General features: G+C 33.5%; 2 long non-coding RNA genes and 3 pseudogenes across 6 annotated transcripts; 4 read left to right on the top strand and 1 right to left on the bottom strand.

The window, feature by feature from the left end:
* Window positions 1-4,063: 4,063 nt before the first annotated feature.
* On the bottom strand, window positions 4,064-4,895 carry LOC147936166 (uncharacterized). Its single transcript, XR_015569330.1, has 2 exons — window positions 4,775-4,895; window positions 4,064-4,530 (listed from the first exon to the last, which is right to left on the bottom strand). It is a non-coding gene; the product is annotated as an uncharacterized LOC147936166 (long non-coding RNA).
* Window positions 4,896-6,119: 1,224 nt separating this feature from the next.
* On the top strand, window positions 6,120-8,087 carry LOC104719107 (ammonium transporter 1 member 1 pseudogene; annotated as a pseudogene). Its single transcript, XR_015568021.1, has one exon. The product of XR_015568021.1 is annotated as an ammonium transporter 1 member 1 pseudogene (transcript).
* A 1,696-nt stretch (window positions 8,088-9,783) lies between these two features.
* LOC104719106 (uncharacterized) lies at window positions 9,784-17,412 on the top strand. Of its 3 annotated transcripts, none has more exons than XR_756512.3 (3): window positions 9,784-10,462; window positions 10,654-10,762; window positions 11,549-12,895. It is a non-coding gene; the product is annotated as an uncharacterized LOC104719106 (long non-coding RNA). The 3 variants fall into 3 exon arrangements; XR_015568024.1 differs by lacking the exon at window positions 11,549-12,895 and adding an exon at window positions 16,958-17,412 and having other exon boundaries at window positions 9,917-10,462; XR_015568023.1 differs by lacking the exon at window positions 11,549-12,895 and having other exon boundaries at window positions 10,654-10,969.
* A 1,647-nt stretch (window positions 17,413-19,059) lies between these two features.
* On the top strand, window positions 19,060-20,857 carry LOC147936165 (uncharacterized; annotated as a pseudogene).
* LOC147936164 (uncharacterized) lies at window positions 20,780-22,338 on the top strand (annotated as a pseudogene). Its single transcript, XR_015568022.1, has 2 exons — window positions 20,780-21,416; window positions 21,503-22,338. The product of XR_015568022.1 is annotated as an uncharacterized LOC147936164 (transcript).
* The last annotated feature ends 957 nt before the right edge of the window (window positions 22,339-23,295 follow it).

Below are 23,295 nucleotides of genomic sequence, written 5' to 3'. Positions count from 1 at the left end.
TCTTCATCTTCCTCAATGACTCCTAGTAGAGCCACAAAATTGTTCAGAATCTCACCTTTGCTGTCTTCTGCATCTGAATCACTTTCACTCCAAGTAATGTAGGATTTCTGCTTGTTTCCACGCGAAGGACAATCAGTCTTGGTATGACCGTAACCCTTACACCCATAGCACTGCAGAGAGCTCTTACGCTTGTTATTAGGACATTCAGCCTTGTAATGCCCATATCCTTCACATTCAGCACACTGACGCTCATGCTTGTCACTTTTCCTAAACTCCTTATCCGAATCAGCATTTATGAGTGATGTTGTTCCCTTCCGATGACCTCTCTCCATCTTACGGAAGTACTTCTTAACTAACAGACCCACTTTTTCTTCATCTGCAATCTCCTCAGATTCGGCAAGCTTTTGTTCTTCTATAGCTTTGAGAGCAAATGACTTCTCATTCATCTTCTCTTTCTTCTTTAGTTGCATTTCAAACGCCTGCATCATCCCAACGACTTGATTTTACTTGAGCTCATCAGAATTTAAGGACACATCTATAGCAGACCTGTGAGGTTGAAACTTGTTAGGCAAATTCCTGAGAAATTTCTTCACCAGCTTCTTGTCCGTGTATCGTTTTCCTTAAATGACAGCTTCTTGTGCAATACCACTCAACCGATTGCTATAATCCGCCACTGACTCGGTTTCAGTCATTTGCAAGTTTTCGAAGTCTGATGCAAGATTGTCCAGCCTTGTACGCCTAACCTTGCATGTGCCTTCAAACGTGACGACCAAAATGTCCCAAGCCTCCTTGGCTGACACACATCCTTGAACTTGATTGAAGATGTCCCTTGGCAGAGATTTGAAGATGATTGACAGCGCCTGCGAGTTATGCTTGGATTCCGCCTTTTCTTCTATTGTCCACTTCTTCATATGCTTAGGCACCAGTTCACCATTTTCATTCTTCTCAGTTGATGTGACCATCCATCCTCCACTGCAAACCAAGCTTCCATGTTTATGCTCGAGATGGCCTGCTTGATTGAAACTTTCCAATAGCCAAAGCATTCTGGATCTAGTTTCAATGGTCCTTGTACCGCAACAAACTCCAGTGATTTCTCCGTAACCTTGTTGCAAGATCTCACCTGTTGAAAAAGATATCATAACTTTTTATCAGGTGTCCGCTCTGATACCAATTGTTAAGGTATAGAGACCAACACACACGAAAAAACACTTGGAACGCGCCAAGCAAACACTTTTATTCAATCTTATATAAACTTTCGTTTCTTACAAGACTTAAAACTAAGCTCACTCTCGTATCTATCTAACACAAACCATGTGTAGATCTAAAAGAGTTAAACACACTCACCTTCTAAGCTTTTTGTGATTGCTTGAAGGTTTACAAATCTCACAACTTTTATCCCACGAGTGCTAGATCTCTTTGCGGCTAGCCCTCGTCTACTTATACCTACACAAACGATTTCTAACCTAAATCTTTGTGTATCCTAACAAAAAGGAAATATTCTATATCCCTAAGAACATATCATTCCTTGTCTCTTCTAATCAAATATACTCTCAATATCTTCGAGTATATTTTGATCTCTTCTTTCTTCCTTCTCACACATCTTGTCATCGCGTCCCACAATTTTTCTCCACATCGTCACTTCACGCCACGTCAGCATATCAGACCTCTGAGACTCTTCACAGCTTTCTGTCACTTTCATAGCTCTATGAACTTTCAGTTAACCCGACCCAAACGTTAATTTCTTAACCACCACCAACCTATATAAATCACACATGGTTTTCATTTCTTCCCAATATTAATTTATTTATTCTAGAAATGTATTTGGAAATTCAAATGATAATATTGATACAAAGGAAAAATATGAAGTGTGTAGATGCTTTTCAAGCTTTTTAAGCTAAAGGCAAAAGGCCCATAAGTCTTCGTGTGAACTATAAAACTCAAAAGTTTTATTGAAAAGAATATACCAGTGGACAGTGGGAATCTTTTTCACAGGTGGAAAAGTCCAAACCCGAAGATGCAGATTCCCTGGTCAATATTTGCTTACTAACTCTAGACATGTTAGAATCAACTTTATTTCACTACTATTTTAACATTTTTTATAGTAGATTTGTCTATGTTTTATAATCGGTTCAAAGTCACTTTCTAATAGTATATATATAGAGAGAATATTAGTATGAAAGAGCAAAATAACGTGTATGAATCAGCTTTTTCTAAATTTTTAGTCTAATCAGATTTGAAAGAAAAATATTCAAATCTATTCCACAGATTCAAAAATTTGTATATATATATATTTCTATAATATAATATACTCGGTATTTAAAGATAGTTAAACATGTGTACAAATTATAGTTTATATGGGGAAATGTTTTTGGTTAAATAGTTTAAATTTTATTAATTTTATGGATTTTTTCCAATTTTTTTTGTAAATTAACAACTTAGAATCCCATCCAAATGATATATAAAAGATAGTGGCAAAAGCGTCACAAAATTACGAAGGAATTTACTATAACCAAAAGTGAAAATATACCAGTTTGACATAAATTTAGCAATTAATTGCTAGATTAACACTTCATTTTATTCAATAACTAGAATGACACAATTTTTACGTCAAAAGACAAAAACCCAAAAACTTTTTTTTTTAATCTTTTTTTTTGAAAAACGAAAAACGAAAAATTATAAAATTTAATATTTTGATTTAAAAACATGGTTAATGGAAAATATAAAATGATTAAAGAATATGATGTTTATTTTTAATATAATTTAAAAAATATAATATATTTTAAAATAGAAAATGTATTAAAATAATATTATTAAAAAGATATGATTTAAAAATATGAGGTTTAAAATTATGTAGTTTATAAAAGTTTTATAAAAAATATAATATATGAAATTATAACTAAAAAATAATGTATATAAAAATATTAAAATAAGATTTATGAAAATATAATATAATATATAAAAATATGATCTTAATATATGATGCTAAAATTTTTAAAATGATTTAGGAAAATTAAATGTATAAAATATGCTTTTAATATATGAGTTTAAAAATATGATTCATAATATGATTTATAAAAAATATAATTAAAAACAATATGACTGAAAAAAAATATAACTTAAAACAAATCTGTTGTTACTGTATTTACATTTTACATCTAATGTTATCAAACACCAGATTTTTTGAAGCAAACAAAAAACTGTCATAACGTAAACAAATCTGCCATAACGTATGGTGTTGACATAGGTCATTTTATCAATTTTTAAAAAACTATATAAATCTGTTATCAAACGACAAATTTTTGGTTAAATTAAAAAATTTGTTGTAACTTTAAAAAAAATCTGTTATCGCTAGAGGTCAACCTAGTAATTATTTCTCTGTAAAAAAAATTGTCATGTTACGACAGATTTTTAATCAATAAAATAAATCTGAAATAACTGTGAAAAATAAATCTGCCAGATATTATATCAAATCTGTCATATATTGTGAAAGTCTATGGTGTCTTTATAAATAAGTTTGTCGTAAAAAATAAATTTGTCATCAATTATAAATTTTTCATAACTATAATTAAAAAATTTGTCATCCAAAATAAGTCTCTCATAAAAAATCTGTCATACAAAAATAAATCGGTTGTGCAAAAATAAATCTGTCATACACAAATAAATCTCTCACAACTAGTGCGGCAGACTTTTGAAAATATTTTGATTTTCTTAAAAAAATTCTGGGAGGGTAAATTTGACTTTATTTTTTTTTCCTAACAAAACAAAAAAGGGTATTTTAGGTAAAAAAAAATAATTCATCTAACCCTCGTATTTTATGAGTTACTTTAGTAATTAACCTGTTAATTTGGGTCAATCTAGTTTTTCTTTTAAGGAAAATACTATTTATTTAGTTTCTCGCAATTTGCAATTAGTTTGCGAGATAATTTTTTTCCTTGCAAAAATTACGAGCGATTTGAAACGTTGACCGATTTGCGAGAAGCAATTTGCGAAAAAAGTTTCCTCCTCACAAATCTCTCACTTTTATCGATTTGCGAGGAATTCACTATATATTCGTACATCGCAAAATAATTGTTTTCTTGTAGTAGAATTATAGCATATATTTTTTTTTTGTCAACTTTTTATATTAAAAAGCCCAACACGGGCAAACACAAAAGTACAAATTTAGGCCCAACAAGCCATAAATTACAATACATATGAAGATAAGCATTGAAAAGTAAAGGATATGTGTATAGCAACGTGGCAAGTTCTGAGCAGATATGTGTTCCACACACGACATCGCCACCGACTCACTCACCGCCGGCCGATTCTTCAAGTTTCTGCACAAATTTTCTATTGTAGCTAGCCTTCAATTTGTACTGATCACCTTTTCCTAAAAGTTTCTGGAAGTTATTGACTGAAATTAAACTTTGTTCACTGGAATTTAATCTCGATCGATCGAAACTGAAGTATTTTTCAGAGAACTATCTAACACGACAAGGACTCCAAATCTTCATACTCCACTTCTCTCAACCGCAACAACTTGAATCAACACTGCCAAAGAGAACCTTCACTCAATATAAATCATCTATGGATGAGTGGGGATATTACCATCAATTGGACGAAGATTCAAGTACAGCACAACAAAGATCAGTCAAAAAACTTTCTGATTTCAATACTTCCTCGATATGAAAGCACTGAATTGAAGAACAAGCAAAAGGCTTTAAACAAACTAAACTGACAAAACGTCGGAACTAGATTCGGAGAAAGCCGGAAGACCTAAAACAAAAAAACTAACCGATATACAGTCGGAAGATCTCCAATATTAATCGGACAAACAAAAAATACAAAGCTTTGTCTCTCTGAATGATCGGAAAGAGTTAAGAGAGAGAAGCTTTTTGTATGCTGGAGACGTAACTAATTTATGAAGTCTAGACACAACAACAGCATATATAAACTTACTATATTGAAAAACATATTGTATCTAATTATATATGAATCTACTGATCTATATATATAAATATATATATATATATATTAAATTACGGTTGGAAAGAAATCATATATATGTTCAAGGATCTTTAAGTCGTAAATCTTTTCAAATCGAAAACTAGAACATATATATGATTTCTTCCAAACCGTAATTTATATAGAAATTCCTTTAAATACCACTAAAAAAAGTATTTTTCCCCCAAAATACCACATTTTATTTATTTTTTTCAAAAATACCATAAAAGATTTTTTTCCAAAATTATCAAAAACACAAAAAATTGATTTTTAAGGATGTAGAATTTTTTTTTATTTGGTTTGGATTGACACATTTAGTTTTAGGGTATAGTTTTTAGGGATAGAGTTTAGTATTTAGTATTTAGAATTTAAGAATTAGTTTTTAGTATTAGAACTTTAGTTCAATTATGTGGTATTTTTGGAAAAAAATACATTTTAGTGGTATTTTTGGAAAAAAAACTAAATTATGGTATTTTTAAAATAAAAATCTATTAAATTAATAGTATTTATGAAAATTGCCCTAATTTATACTCCCGACCTCTGAATCAATTGTTGATACTTTAAAGATTCCAAACATGTTTTAGGATAAATACCTTACCTGAATGAAAACTTTCTATTTAATAAATAAAATATATATTTTATTTGGAAAACAATTAGTTTTTTTTTTGTCAACGGATTGGTATATCACAAAATGGTAAAGTAAATATATTGTACCAACAGCAACAACCAGATTGGTATATCCCAGAATTAGCAATTAATATCGTATGAATTCTGTATACTTTAAAAAAAAAAAAAAAAAAATCAGTTCGTAACTCACAATAGGAATACCCATTTTAATGACATATACTTTTATTACTTAAAGCGAAGACTTTTAAAACCCAAATAATACTGGTCAAATTGACACTTTTTTTTATGTTAATAAGAGATAGTAATAAATTTCGCTTGACCAAGAAAAAAAATGATGTTGACATAAAAAAACAAGAAAAAAAATGATAAGAAATTTCACTCTCCATGTATAATAAAATCCGAAGAATAACACATATATATATATAGATATACAATATCTAGTGTAATTTCTTTTTATTTAATTATTTGGATGTGATAGAATAATTTTTCCGAACACACAGATCTTATCTACACCGATTTATTAGATGATACATTTTAGTATTTTACACCCCTATATGTATTCTTTTTTTTTCCTTCATTATTTTCGATTCACATGTACTACTAGCAAACAAAACTTATAGACTTTGGCAATTTGCGTTACAAATAAAAAATTTCGTCAGGCTGTAAATTGAAAAGTCAACCCTAGACCTCTTTAGCTTCCTCCTTTTATATAAACAGAGGATTAAAACCACTTCTATTCACAGCCTATCTGTTTCATCTTCTTCTCTCTGATCTCACAACATGTCGGGAGCTATAACTTGCTCGGCGACCGATCTTGCCGTCCTGTTAGGTCCTAATGCCACGGAGGCGGCCACTTACATCTGCAGCCAGCTAGGCGACGTGAACAAAAAATTCATCGACGCCGCTTTTGCCATAGACAACACATACCTCCTCTTCTCAGCCTACCTTGTCTTCTCTATGCAGCTTGGTTTCGCTATGCTCTGTGCTGGTTCCGTGAGAGCCAAGAATACTATGAACATCATGCTTACCAACGTTCTTGATGCTGCAGCCGGTGGTCTCTTTTACTATCTGTTTGGTTACGCCTTTGCCTTTGGATCTCCTTCCAATGGATTCATCGGCAAACACTTCTTTGGTCTTAAAGACATCCCCACGGCCTCTGCTGATTACTCCAATTTCCTCTACCAATGGGCCTTTGCCATAGCGGCTGCTGGTATCACAAGTGGCTCGATCGCTGAACGGACTCAGTTCGTGGCTTACCTAATCTATTCATCTTTCTTAACCGGGTTTGTTTACCCAGTCGTCTCTCACTGGTTCTGGTCAGTTGACGGATGGGCTAGCCCGTTCCGTACCGATGGAGATTTGCTTTTCCGCACCGGAGCAATCGATTTCGCTGGCTCTGGCGTTGTTCATATGGTCGGAGGTATCGCTGGACTCTGGGGTGCTTTTATAGAAGGTCCACGACTCGGCCGGTTCGACAACGGTGGACGTGCCATAGCCCTTCGTGGCCACTCGGCGTCACTTGTTGTCCTTGGAACATTCCTCCTCTGGTTCGGATGGTACGGATTCAACCCTGGTTCCTTCAACAAGATCCTCGTCACATACGAAACAGGGACGTATAACGGCCAGTGGAGCGCTGTCGGAAGGACGGCCGTCACGACCACCTTAGCCGGCTGCACCGCAGCTCTTACAACCCTCTTCGGAAAACGTCTACTCTCGGGTCATTGGAACGTCACTGACGTATGCAACGGCCTCCTTGGAGGGTTTGCAGCAATAACCGGTGGTTGTTCCGTCGTAGAGCCGTGGGCAGCGATCATCTGTGGGTTCGTGGCGGCCCTTGTCCTCCTCGGATGCAACAAGCTCGCGGAGAAGCTCAAGTACGACGACCCGCTAGAGGCAGCTCAGTTACACGGAGGTTGTGGCGCGTGGGGGCTAATATTCACAGCTCTTTTCGCTCAAGAAAAGTACTTGAACCAGATTTACGGCAACAAACCTGGAAGGCCACACGGTTTGTTCATGGGCGGTGGAGGAAAGCTACTTGCAGCTCAGCTGATTCAAATACTTGTGATCACGGGTTGGGTGAGTGCGACCATGGGGACACTCTTCTTCATTCTCAAGAAAATGAAACTGTTGCGGATATCGTCGGAGGATGAGATGGCCGGTATGGATATGACCAGGCATGGTGGTTTTGCTTATATGTACTTTGATGATGATGAGTCTCACAAAGCCATTCAACTTAGGAGAGTTGAGCCACGATCTCCTTCCCCTTCTGGTGCTAATACTACTCCTACTCCGGTTTGATCTTGGATTATTATTGTTATTTTCTAGAGTATTATTAACGGTGTTTAAAAAAACTTAAATATTGTTTTGGATATTGTTTTTTGCATTGCAGTAATGTTTTAGATGTACAGTTTTCGTGGTTGTGATGATTTATGTGGTCACTTGTGGTCTCTTTAAGTTCTGATAACGTTTTTTCAAAATTTATGATCATTATTTGCTGCATTATGAAGTATAGAAGTAGGAATTTGAAGCATGGACTAAGTAAAACAGCTGACTTTATAAGTTTGGACTTTTGATATCAGCTCTTGCTTATTGCTTTGAATAACGAAAAGTCTAAATTTAAAAACCAACCTTGCATTGACTCATTAGGTATAATGGCTCTGAAGCATTTTGATGTAATAGATCACACAAAACAAAATTACTGACGGGTGAAAAAAATTATTAAATAGTAAAAAAATTTTTTTTTACATATATGAATTAAATAAAAACAAAAGAATAAATTTTTGTATTATATAACTGAATTTTTGTTTTTTTATTAAAAAAATAGATAACTCAACTTACACGTCTTAACTTTAAAAATTGTGGCTTTATTGTTTATTGATAACATTTTTGAATAATCTATGAGTTAAGTCCATAACTCAACTTATTTAAATGGTAACTCACGTTACCAATCAAAGTCAATACAAATATCACTTTCTAGAAACATTAACAAATTGACAAAACTAAGTTGAACAATGGCTTATTAGCTTATTTAGTCTGAAGGCCCTCAACTAATCTCTGACGGCAGATAATTAATTGTTAATTTCTATAAATAACTTGTATTGGACTTATGCTTGCAAGTTGCAGCCGAAGTACGTATAACTTATGCTTGCAAGTTGCAACTTTGAACAACCGGTTCACGAATCTCAAATATCATTTGAGCACCACATAAAATAATGTTTTATTTTATTTTATATTTAAACTCAGCGAATTTGGAGGTTCGTATTGTACGTACTTCTTGTTACCGCAACTAAAAGATTCGGAGTTGAGATCCACACAAATTACTCGGAGGTCGGAACTCGTGATCATGTTGTCGATACCATTAAATGGTAACCCTGTACATAAGTGGAAATGATAAGGGTAGTTAGGTCATTACAAAAAGATGTAAGCATGAGATGAGGCCGGATCTCCTACAAGTTGGAAAGAAGATATTTCACTATTTTGTCTTTTGCTCTAAAATGATGAAAAGGTGAAGAGAAGCCACTCATTTTTTTTTTTTTGTGTATTTTGTTTTTGATATTATAAACCCTTTTTACAAGTTTTAAGGAACTGATAGATGGCCCAGCACTTTGATGGACACAAATGGAAAAAGTTGACCAGATGACAAATTTCATGGTGATTTCACATTATTATTAGGTACATACATTTCAACATTTGAAAAGTTTCTTTGACTGTTTTGAAATTGGATATTTTTCAATAAAATTTTATTTTTGATTTCCATTTGGTTAATTTGGTTTCTAAATTTTGAATCTTACTTTTTAGTAATAGTTGGCTCGATTCGTATTGAATAAAAAGAAAACAAAATAATAAAAAACTACTTATTTTGCCCAAAAATAAATAAAATCAACTTCCTCTTAGCTGGCAATTTGTGATAAGATTATTTTTATTTCAGAATTTATAACTATTATATTCGAAGAATAATCGAAGATGACAAAGGCTGATGTATGTGTGAGCCTCAACGACCCTCTTTCCCCTCTTTCCCCTCTTTCCCCTTACATGTCCACCACAAATTATTAATCATTTCAAGAAATAATTCTATGTCTTACATCACATTCTATTGGACTTTTTTTTTTATCCTGGCAAGTTGCAATAGAACTTGGCGTTTTATAAACTTTTGAACAACCGATCAGGAATCTTATTATTGTCACTACTCACTACTCATGCAATGTTTTTTTTTTTTTTTTTTTTTTTTCATTTCAACATTATTTAGGTAACCGAACAAACAACTTTTGGAGATACGTACCTTGCTGCCACACCACATGATTCACTTATTACGTACTATATCAATAAAAAAAGATAAAGATTCGTATAAAGAGATCACAATTTACTTGGAGACCGTGATCTCGTTGTCCGTATCATAAATGGCAACTCCGTACAGACACGATACAGTTAGGGTTAATTTAGGTGTTTCATACCAGTTAGCTAGAGAGAAGAGATTTTTCCAAGTTTTTGAGGCTGTAAGAGCATTCCCATCAGTGATATTGGTTGGATGTCTTTCAATTTTTTAACAATAAAAAAAAAATGTTTTAATCGTTTAGTTTCAGAGATACATGTTTCTGCGCAGAACATTTAAGATACTTGGAGACCCACTACGTGTCAAACGTTTAGTTGTGTTTGTTTTGTTTTTGTTTTTTTTTTCCTCTTTTCTTCGATCGGTTATCTGTCTCTCTTTGGAAGCAAACGGAACGACGAAAGCTTGAATCGATTTTTCATAATCGAGTAGATATAACCCAATCGCAGTTCTCATCGGATTGCAGATAAAATTGGATCTCTCCGTCTTCTTCTTCTCCGATTCCGCTTACTTCTTCTATGTTAGGTAAGATTTAATTTCTGAATAATTTTTGCTTCCTACAAGTCCGCATAAATCTGGGTTTTGAGTGAATATGTTTGTTTCAAGAGGATGCATGTTTGAATGGTTTCCTGAGATGTTTGAATGGTTTTGAGTGAATCTGTTTGTTTCAATAGAATTTTTGCGTTTTCTAAGGTGTTTATCGGTTTTGTTTTTAGATGGTCAGCGAGATATGTAAAATCACTTGCAGTGGGAGAATAGGAGGCTAGGATCTCAAGTTTCAACGCACTGGGACTGAAGCCATTGTCATGGGTATTGTAGTCCAAGGTTTGTTATTCCTCAGACTTGTATATACTTTAGCTTTGTGTCTAGTTTAGATTGAGGTGTCTACTTCAGCTTCAGCTTTGATTCTCTTCTTACGATTCTTAAACATTATAGCTGTTTATTCAGTTCTGGATTGAAACATATTGCTTGGTAGAACAGAATTTGGGAATTAAATAGTCAAAACTATAAACAAGAACATAAAGTCTTAAATTGTGTTTTGTTCACGTTTTGCTTGTAGTTGTTGGCCTGATAATATTGCGGTTACGTTGTAAGTCTTGATTTGGTTATGTTGTAAGTCTTTTATTGCCTCTTGTTTAGGTTACATTCTAAGTCTTGTTTTGGTTATTGTCAAACACAGTCTTGATTTGCCTCTTGTTTTGGTTATGTTGTAAGTCTTGTTTTAAGTCTTGTTTGGTTCTTGACATTGATAGCTTGTTGCTTGGCTAATTTGTTTCCTTCTCTCCCACTTGTTGGTGAATGTACTTTTCTTCTGTTTTGCTAATTTGTTTTCTTCTCCCCCACTTGTTGTTGAATCGGTCCTCTATATATAGTGAAGAGAATCGGCAGCTCTTTTTTGTATAAACTCTCATATTCACTCTTATTTGTCCTTTAATTTTCATATAAACTCTCCCCACAATTCTATCTTAAATAGCTATACTATTTCTTTTTCATCAAATATCTTCTCATACCAATTAAATATTTCTACGGAGATGTCATCTCCAGATTTAGATGATGAGTTTCATGAAGTTTTTGATGAACATTTTGATATTCTATTTCAAAATTGCCTAGATGATTATGGCAATGATCAAGAGGCAACTAGCTCAAGGCCGCCAAGAGCTTATATTGAAAAAGGACGCGAGGAAGGGCACACTCTTTTTTGGAATGATTATTTCATCGAAAATTCTAGTTACTCTCACGCTAGTTTCCGTCGTCGTTTTCGAATGAACAAGTCATTGTTCATACGTATTGTTGATGCACTATCCAATGAAGTACCATATTTCCAACAAAGAAGATATGCTACGGGAAGGTTGGGTCTGTCTGCATTATAAAAGTGTACAACATCCATTCGTATTTTGGCATATGGCTGTGCAGCTGATGCGGTGGATAAATACCTCCGCCTCGCAGGTAGTACCGCAATGCTATGCTTGGAAAATTTTGTGGAGGGAATTATATATTTGTTTCAGGATACGTACCTCAGAAAACCTACGTCAGAGGATCTCCAACGATTACTCAATCAAGGAGAGACACGCGGATTTTCCGGGATGATAGGAAGCATTGATTATGCATTGGGAATGGAAGAATTGCCCAACAGCTTGGAAAAGACAGTATTCTTGTGGATCTTGAAAACCTACAATCGTTTTAGAGGCTATGGCTTCCCAAGATCTCTGGATTTGGCATGCATTTTGTGGACCTCCAGGTACTTTAAATGATATCAATGTTCTTGACCGTTCACCAGTTTTTGATGACATAATAGAAGGTCGAGCTCCGAGAGTAGATTACTTTGTCAATGGTCGACATTACAAACAGACTTACTACCTCACTGATGGTATATATCCGAGATGGGCAACATTCATCCAATCAATTTCACTTCCACAAGACCCGAAAGCATCATTATTTGCTCAATGTCAAGAAGCTTGCCGAAAAGATATTGAACGTGCTTTCGGGGTCTTGCAAGCTCGATTTGCAATTGTTAAAAATCCCACACTTTTTTGGATAAGGCAAAAATAGTAAAGATAATGAGAGCATGTATCATATTGCACAATATGATTGTAGAAGATGAACGAGATGGCTACAGTCTGTACAATGTAGCAGAATTCTATCGAGGAGAAAGAAGCGGGACTTCACATGTCGATTTAGCATATTCTACCGAAAGGATTACTGATTTGAACAATGTGATGAACAATTGGAATCAAGTTCGTGATACAGTGATACGTCGATAGTTGAAAGCTGATTTGGTTGAACATATTTGGCAAAATTTTGACACAACTCAAGATTAAACCGATGTTAATTAAGTTATTGATAATGCTTTTATATATGTTTTAAAGTTTTAATAATGTAATATATTTGTTTTAAAGTTTTAATAATGTAATATATATTTTTTTTAAGTTTTAATAATGTAATATATGTTTTAAAGTTTTAATAATGTAATATATTTGTTTTTTAATTAAATGTCTTATACTATAACTATAACTAATGTAATACATTATATATCAACATTTATAACATTACTAGATTAATTGCCTGCTAAATCACTGATGAGGTTCAAGTGCGTCTCAAAGCTATGTCTTCTCTTATACGTTCCCGATATTTTAGCAACCGTTATCATAAGGTCGCATCCCTCATGAGTCATGAGGTATCTGAATGTGGCGAGTCTGTGGAGTTTATAGAGTATGGTGAAAAACCAGCTCTATTTTATTTATACCAATCTTAGCTCCCCAACCGATGTCTTTCCCTTATTACATTCTCTATTATGATATGCAAAAGAATGATTTGAGGAAGGTTAAAATCAGAGGAACATTACATGGGATAGTAAGACGTGCATGCATATCATGCTGATGGATAAAGAGAGAAAACATCATGCTAAGAGATTAGCTTCATCTAATTGTTTCCGCCTTTAATAATACAACAGAACTACTGTATATATATTTATTATTTACTAGATAAGAGCCCGTATATTGTGCGGGTTTAAAAACTATTTAACAAAATAAATCCTAAACCTTAAACAACTTTTTGAAAATATATAAAGAAATTTTATTTACTAAATTAAATATATAAATAATTTAAGTTATAGAGTATTTGTATTTACCTTCGTATATTTATTTATATTTATATATATTTTATTTATTATAACAATTATTACAGTAATCTAAAGCTAAATTATATCCCACTAAAACTTTTGTCAAATACTCATCATTACAAATATTAGTATTGTCAAATTTCAAAAACGTTTCACAACTTATTCACAAAATATTTTACATGCAACAAATTCATCAAAACAACATCTAATAAGTAACCACATATAATTTTACCCTATGTTTTACCATTAAAAATATGTTCTTACACCCAAAATTGTTTTATTGTTAAAGTATGCTCTTTATCACCACCTATAAAATGTTTTCTAAACAAATTAAACAAATTTTATGTTGATTTACTTTCATTTTGGCATACTTATAGTTCTTATAATTACTTAAATTGTTTTGTGACATAATTTCTTTAACAATGAAGTTTTTTTAACTCTAAAGATATTTTGGATGAACAACTGGTGAAAATTATTTACTCGATTACAATGATTATATGACTAACCCAATAAAATTGAGAAATTGAAAGAAAGTTAATATAATATAATATAATATAATTTGAAAATTCTAATCAGGATGGTATATATAAGTCTTAGATAGTTTAGATATACAAAATAGAAACTTTTTATACAATCCAAAGAATGACATATGTCATAATCGTGTTAATGATCAACGACCTATTTACTCTTCAGAAGTATCGAATTGTACAAAACATTTTAAATCTGGTTTGAAACCAATTTTAAAATGGTATACCGTTCCAACTTCCCAAATTTGAAACCGCTTCTCAATTACTCGATCAAACAGCTCTTGTTTCACCGGAACCATCAACATAATTCAGAAAAGACAACTCTAAATTTTGACCAGAAACATCAACCACCGACTTATCTTCCAAACTTATAATGCTACTAACTGTAGAATCACTTTTGGAACCTCCATCAGTGTCTCCATCCTCGATTGAATTAGCGGTCATTATATACTTCGATTTCATTTTATTGCATCTGATAGCTTCCATTGAAAAACCCCCACTAATCAAAGATCCACGCAATAGATAGGCAAAATTATATCAAAGAAAAAAATCAAAGATCAAAGCTTTCAATATAAACATGTTATGTTAGACAGATATAATGATATTTTCTTAATTAGCTGTCTTATTAATGTTATTTTATTTTATTTAGATTTAACGTTATTTTTTTAATTAGCTATTTCGAAAAATAATAATTTTTTGACACGTGTCAACATCTCATCAGTGTACTTGACATGTGTCATGATCATGTTAATGGCTAATTTAAAAACATAATATATAAAATTTTTAATATAACAAAAAGATTAGTTTAGACTTCAATTTAAGTTTTTTTTCTAAAACTGCCAATCGGTTCTTCATGCTTCGTTTTCTTTGCATGTGCCTTCACAAATCTTGTTGGAGTACTCAGTGTCCGAAATTAACTAATCATAGAGACATGTTTTTTTTTGTGCAAACAAAGACAATATACTATAATTATACGACCAAATATGGATGACATATAGTATATTTATTTTACCATGTAGTGGTTGAGAATCTTTGTAACAGTGAACTTTGATATGGATAACACAAAGTATATTTATCTTAGTTGTTTTTAAAAAACATAATAAAATTATAATTATCTTATGCTTTGCATGAAAGATTTCTGATTGTTAAAATTGACACGTGTCACGATCTGATGAATTACTACATTTGATATTTAATCGTTAAAATTGACACGTGTTACGATCTGGTGACTTTTTGACTTTAATCTCTAATCGTTAAAATTAACACGTGTCAGGATCTGGTGAGTTACTAACTTTGAGAACTAATGTTTATATAATAAAATACCAACATTTAAAACACAATTTTAATAAAAAGTTTTTAAGACACCCATGTTTAAAGATGACTAATGGGAGGAGATAAAATAAAAACATTGGATTAAGAATCTAAACTTAGATTAATATTTTTTTTAATCTTATTAAAAGTTTAAGACACTAATATGAGTATCACCAATGGGCATGCCCTAAAGTGCAAGTCTTTGGACCTTTGTATCTCTTCATTTAGCAACAACAATACCTAACGCATCTAGATGCAACAATGTTCCTCATGATCAAATTCTCTTAGTCTAAAGAACATAACACCAAAAACATAATATTCAGAGAGACTCACTCCAACTGTTATAATATCTTCATGATTCCTATATTGTTGTTTCAGATTTGGAGCAGGAAAAAAAATTAGGCAAAACAATGATTATATAATAAAATAAAATAAAAATACATAGTCAATATTAGTGGCTAATGCTATACGTTACCGTACAACTAGAAACAAAACCGTAAGACTTTCACGAAATCGATTTTTCTTTGTCGATTTGACTTATTCTTTTTTTCGAATCAATATAAATTCAATGTATCTTGCTTAGAAAAAGCTTGCAATGTTATGTTCCAATGATTAATGTGAAAACAATTCAACTATGACATTCACACTAACAAAAAACTTGTTCATTGATTTTTTTTTTTGTTTTTTGTTTTTTGTTTTTTTTTTGTTTTGTTTTGCTTCATGTACAGAGTTCAACTGAAAAAAGTGGGAGACTATATACACTTCGGTAAATAATAAATGTCCTCATATGATATACAACAGGATGAGATCCCACACACATTAATGATTCCAAAAAATAACCAAGACAGTCATTTACTTTGAAGCAACCTTACCTACCCATGAACTTAATAATTTATAAAATTAATTATGAGAAGACTACATACTTAGGGAGACACTGTGAAAACATGATTCTTTTCTTTGTAAGCATTATATACACATTTCTTAATCAAGATTAATTAGATATTGTGTGCTCCTCTTATTTATTACTCTTTCCGTTTTTCATTACTTATCGTTACTTATCGTTCTAGAGTTAAATTTCTGTTTTATAATAGTTATCGTTTTAGATTTCTAATGCAAATGTTTGGTAAAAATTTCACTTTTATCCAATTGTTTCAATGGACTAGTAATTAAAAAGTTTAGAAAATATATTAAAAAAAAATAAAAAAAAAATATTAAAAAATAAAATAAAAAATTTAATAGTTTTTTTAATTTGTGTGAAATAACCTTAAACGACAAGTAATAAAAAACAGAGGGAGTATGTTTTTTTTTCTTTGTCCAAAACGTCACTTAATTCATATAAATTGAGTTTAGTATATAAACTATAAATAAGAGTTATTTACAAGATAAGTATTTTTTTCTATTGGTATTGTCTATTTAGATATTTCTATTTGTGTTTCTAGATATAGGTATTTCTTGTCTTTGTTAAATTACATCACTAACCCTCTAAGGCTGCAAGGCAATTACAATTATTTTAATTTTTTTTTTTTTTTTTATGACTGTTTGCTTTTTCACCTTCCATTGAAGACACTTCAACATCCAACGACGACGAATATGCTTTGATCTTCTTCCTCGGAGATCCAATAAACCAGATGGTGGTGATGATGATGAGATTTGTCGATGATGATGAAATCCGGTGAACGAGGGTGGTGAAGATTGTTGGTACCACGATTAACCACTTCGGGTTATGGGTCGAGGCCCAAGACAGACCGGTGGAATGGGCCTAGGCCAAAACCAGAAGCAGTCCGCCAAGCCCAGCAAGCGAAGAGAAGCGGAACAAAACAGTCTCTCACATCACTTCGAAGTTAGGGGAGCGGTCAAAGATTTCCAACATTAATTGGCTTAAATGAAACGCGAGATTTACAGAGTGAATTGATTCCGCATTTAATTGTAATAGAACGATATAAGTAGAGGAGTGGGGAGATTGTAAAGGGGATGGAAAAACTTTCTTGAGAGCAATAATACACATTTTCGTTTTACAATACTTTGTCTCTAGATTCAGTTTGGAACTACAACGGTGTTAGGCTCCTCCACTCGAAAAACACTTCGGAAGGAGAACTCAGCTTCAGTTCTCACAAAGATGATGAGATCTAGTGGCGATGAGGAGACGAGACGAACAAAACGACACTGTAAATGAGATCTGATGATGACTGATCATGACTGTTTTCCTAGTGACAACGACGGTGAGTGCAGCCTGATGGTCACATCATCGCCGTTAAACGCTTTAGTTGCCTCGCTTGGATTCTTGCTGTGATTTTTTAATTTTTTTTTAATATTAAACATATAGTTTTAAATTTAGTTTAGATTTGAAAACAAGTTGTAAGTTTTGATAAGATTAGTGTTTATAATTGGAACCCTTGGGAAATTAGTTTTCTTTGTTTATAACACAAATAATTCAATTCATTGGTTTCATCCGACATCTGAAATGGTGGTGGTGGAGATGTTTTGTGTTTTGTTTGGGAGAGGAAAGAGAAAAAACTACATAGACTCATTTTGAAGGGTTAAATTCGACAATTCACAATGATAAAAATGCCTAAATCCATAAGCATGGTCAAAATTTCCTTATTTCAAATATTTTAGCAAAGAAAAGCCTAAATTGACAATAACCCCCTATAAATAAGACCTTGTTTTGCATGAGTATCGGGTTCCCTATATTAGTTGAAGATTTTATTGTTTTGAGATATCTCTATAGTATTCAAATAATCTACTGAAACTGGGAACGATCTCTACGTCCCAATTAGTGGTAAGCATAGCAGATGGCGTGAGGATTACAAACATGCAAGGATATTTGGATCATTTTTGTGGCCATAATGGAGTCTTCTTCCACACTTTTTTTGCTAAAGAGCAGTGGAGGAGCAAATGGCTTTGTGGATTCGAAGATTCTCCAAAAAGGCACATGAAGAATTCAACTTAATCATAGTTCATTGCTTGCTTGACTTTGGGTTTTATCGGTTTGGTATACGGGTAAATCGACTAAGAGCTTCTGAACGTCATGTTGACCAACCCGTCTTTCACTCTTTTGAAATGCAAGCATACACTGATGTAAAGCTAACAAAAAAAAAGTAAAATGATGGGAAAACCTAAAAATTTGCCATTTTTTTTTGCCGTTTAATACCTGAACTTTTAAAATTGGATTAAAAATACTTCGATTATTTAATTTTGTTCTAAAAGGTGTTTGTTTATCTAAACGTTGGTTGAATCTTACCCAAGACATAACTGCTGCTTATGGTGTTGAAAGAAACACTAACTATAGTTAACTTTTAACCCCATGTGGTTAATTAGAGTAATCAAATGACATTGTTACCCTTCTCACATTTCCCCCAAATCGGTTTGGGATCGGGTTTTTGCATTCTAGAACCCTAAATCTTATTTTACTCTCTTCTTCTCTTCTTCTAAATTGAGAGTATCAATGATTTGGGGTGTTTGATTACTTTCGGATCGGGTATTAGTTGTGCTGTCGTTGTTGGCTTTGTTTTCTCGCGGAGGAGGTATGTAACTGTCGATTCAATTTCTGCTTTTAGGATTGGGGATGAAATTCAAATTTCTATGGAAATCGATAAGATTTTTAACTTAATTACATGCCTACTCACTTAATTTTTTGTTGATTCAATTTCATCTTTTAGGGTTCATGATTTTTCTGGGTTGGGGATGGATATATATTTCTGGTTGGGGATGGATATATATTTCTGGGTTGGGGAAATCAATAAGCTTTTTTACTCCATTACATGGCTAATCACTTACTTTATCAATGTGAAACGCTTTCTAGTATTGAAGCTCAATATACACTCGAAGGAGAAGTGTCGTTCAAGGATGAGACGTTTGCATACATTAGAGGAACAAAGTCGAAAGATATGTTGATGGATCTATATTTGATGATATGGTCAATATTCGATGATTTCTCCACAAAGAAAGGAGTATATGGTGTAGTCGAACAAGTATGATACAAGCTTTCACATGAGGACATAGCTTTGGCAAAAGTTATGGAAGAAGACAAGGATAGTGAGATTAGGAAATTGTGTAGTGAAGCTATGATTGGTGGTGAAGTTGATATCTACATTCAGCAAGGTGTGTTTGAACCTGCATTGTTTCCTCTATCTCAGCCTGTTAAGGAGTTTGTTGTCGAAGAGGGAGATGATGCAGTAGAAGAGGAGGGAGATGATCCAATAGAAGATGCTGAGGAAAAATGAGTAGAAGTTGGGGGAGATGATCCACTAGAAGAAGTAGCCAACAAGGGAGATGATCGGTTTAAAGCTTTTTCGAGGAAATTAATAGAGATCTTGAAGTTGGTGGTGAGGGACCTCACTAAACTGAAGAAGAAGTTGTTGGTTAGGATACTCACCAAGCTAAGGAAGAAGTTACACATCAGGCTGAAGAAGCTGTTGCACGTGAAGATGAAGAAAATAAAGAATTTGATAGGCAATGCGAAGATGTTGAGCGTCCTGAGCCTGTTATGGACATAGACGAAGAATTGGATGCTTTTGATTGCCAAGAAAGAGCTATATCAAGAGCTAACTACTCCAAGGATAAGCCACCTTACTTGTGGATGAAGCAAATGTTTCATAATGGAGAAGAGTTCAAGGACCAGCTCTTGAGATATGTACTGAAGATGAACTATGATGTGAAGCATTGTAAATGGGGTCAAACACAGCTAGCAGCTATATGTAGGCATGATAAATGGAAATGGAAAATATATTGCTCTGTGGAGAAGTGGCTGGAGAAATGGGTAGTGAAAACATATGTTGATGCTCAAAACCATGCTGTCAGTGGGAAAGCTATGATGTTGAAACAAGGAGTGATTGAAAAATTATTCAGAAATGAAGCAAGCAGAATGCCAAATCTGAGATGAGTTGACATTAAGAATGAGATTATGATGAGGTACACAATATATGTGTCTAAGTGGATATGACAAAAAGCAAGAAGAGTAGCGTTTGATTTGGTAATCGAAACACAAATAGGAACAGTTTGCAAAGATTTATGATTATGAGAGTGAGTTTCAGAGGTCTAGTATGGAGACTCATACAGATATTGTTACCATTTCTCAAGCTAATGGTAAGCAATAGTTTAACAAATTCTATGTATGTTTTGAGAAGTTAAGAAGAACATGGAAAATTTGTTGTCGTCCTATTATTGGACTTGATGGGGCGTTTCTAAACGAGAATTGAAAAGTAAGATTCTAGCAGCTGTTGGTAGGGATGCAGATAACAGGATTTATCCTATTGCTTGGGCAATAGTGAGAGTAGAGGAAAATGAGTCATGGTCTTGGTTTGTTGAAAATTTGAAGAAGGATTTGGATTTAGGTATAGCCGTATAGGTGATCGTTTGACTATTGAGTGAGATAAGCATAAGGGATTAATTGATGTTATTGTAGATTTACTACCAAATGCAGAACATAGGCACTGTGCTCGACACATTTATGTCAATTAGAAGAAGGTCTATGGTGATTACTATCATGAAATTTACTTCTGGGCTATTCCATAGAGTGCAATTGAAGGGGATTACATGTACATCATGGATGCTTTGAAATCATATGAACCACCTACATATGTGGACTTGCTCAAAACAAAACCACGTACATGGCGCAGAGCCTTCTTCAATTATCATTCCAGATGCGAGGATGTTTACAACAACCTATGTGAGAGTTTCAACCAAACAAATAAAGAAGCTAGGAAGTTACCAATGAATAATATGCTTGAGGAAGTTAGGAGAATAAACATGAAGAGTATCTTGAAGCTGTGTGCAAAGATAGGTAAATGTAAGACTAAGTACCCCCAAAAATAATGGTTATACTTGAAGCCAATCGCAAGTCTTCCAAGTTTTGTTCAGTACTAAAGAGTGTTGAGAACAGTTTTGAGATCTTAGACGGTAGTGGTAGCTACTCTGTCAATCTCCTTCATAGAGAGTGTGCTTGCAACCAGTGGAAGCTCACAGGCATACCTTGTCCACATGCAATATATGTCATAACGGAACACAACCGTGATCTAGAAGAGTAAGTATTACTCAACTTAATTTTGCTATTATGTGATCATTAACTCTTTTATAGATTATCGATTTATAAGATGTTATTTTGTGTAGTGATGTGGAAGGTTAATTACGAACCAGTGTTTGACAAACCACTTACAAGGAGAACATATAACCGGTTAATGGGGGAAGACTGTGGAGAAGAAGAGGCAAATAATCGATTGAAGTACCTGATAAGAGGAAAAAGAGACGACGCCCAAAGAAGTTTGATAGGATAAAAGAGGCAGGTGAATAATCCACTAATCCAACCAAACTTACAAGAGAAGGAAAAACTGTGACTTGTAGCAATTGTAAGCAAAATACCCACAACAAGGGAACCTGCAAAAACCAAACTGTACACTCAGCCCCTCGACACAAAAGAGGACGACCAAGGAAGTGTTTGGTAAGAAATCTGATTTTATGTTTCTAATATGATCTCAGTTAGATCATAGCAATAACTAACCGGAGTTGTTATAAGATAATGATGATCCATGGAGTATCCAAAATGCACCAAAGAGGTGGAAGGCTGCTTAAAGCCAATCCACACCACCACATGTTGCCCAAAGTCAGTCCCACAATCCGCAACATTCAAGTGCTCCAACAACTAATTTAAGTGGTTCATGACCGTGGCAAGGGTCGTGGTAGATGATCTGATGAAGCTCCTAAACCGCCAGTGTTTTTTATGTCTTCTTGGATTGACAAGGTCTTTGATGTTTAACAACCAGAAAACAAGTAGGAGTAGTGTCTTTTGTGTGCTTAATGACTTTGTAGGATGATTTCTATGTAGCATGATGGCTATGTAGGATGATGGCTTTGTTTTGGTAGGATCCAAATTTTTTTTTGGATGGGATCCTTGTTATTTCAAACTAGTTAGCTCTTTCGGATGAATGAATTTTGGATAATTAGAACAAGAGTACATTTCACAAACATACAAACATGAACAACAACTAACTAACCAACTTCAAATCTACTTCATTCCCATTACAAGAATCATTGCAATGCCAACAATGAAACCTCTCCAAGACATCACGATAAACCTCTCCAAGCAATTTTTCACTCTCATTAGCTCTTATAACTTCATTTTCAAGCTTCTTCTTCTCCTCCTCTTGGTTCTTCTTCTCTTCCTCGTGCTTCTTTACTAGGTCAGTGGAGGTAGAGATGGAACCACTCACAATTTTTTCATTCATGATCCTTAAAGATTCTTTTAGTACCTTGATCTCATCTCTCACCTCCAGTAAGCTCACATTCTGCCAACCATTTGGCTTATCTTCATTTGCCCAATTGAAAAAACCATGAACAATACATCTGAAGAATCTTCTACCCGAATTCTCATTTGTCCATGACTTTACAATAGTTCTCGCTCTACCAAAATTATAAAGAGGACCCCAGCTCCGTCTTGAATTTGCATCAGACTCCGAACTTTGGCTAAGCATCCTTTCGATTTAGAAGAAAAGAACAAGAGAGTAAAATTAGATTTAGGGTTCTAGAATGCAAAAATACTTATCCCAAATCGATTTGGGGGAAATGTGAGAAGGACAACAGTATCATTCGATTACTCTAATTAACTACGTGGGGTTAAAGAGTTAACTATAGTTAGCATTTCTGTCAACGCCATAAGCGACAGTTCAGTTTCGGGTAAGTTTCAACCAAAGTTTAAATAAATGAACACTTTTAGACCAAAATTAAATAACCAAAGTATTTTTAGGTATTAGATTGCAAAAAAAAAAGATGGCGAATTTTTAGGCTTTTTCCCGTAAAATGACCCCAATAGAAAAGAAACGTTAATTTAGTCTATTTTAGTATACATTTGTTAGATTTTTGTGGTTGAACTCACTCGTTTGACCCCATTAACAAAAGCTAAAGATCCA

The sequence above is a fragment of the Camelina sativa genome, chromosome 10, assembly GCF_030686135.1.
Source record: "Camelina sativa cultivar CO46 ecotype springtype chromosome 10, ASM3068613v1".
NCBI lineage: Eukaryota > Viridiplantae > Streptophyta > Magnoliopsida > Brassicales > Brassicaceae > Camelina > Camelina sativa.
Note: the sequence above shows the minus strand (reverse complement) of the source record. Positions and strands in the feature narration are given on the sequence as shown.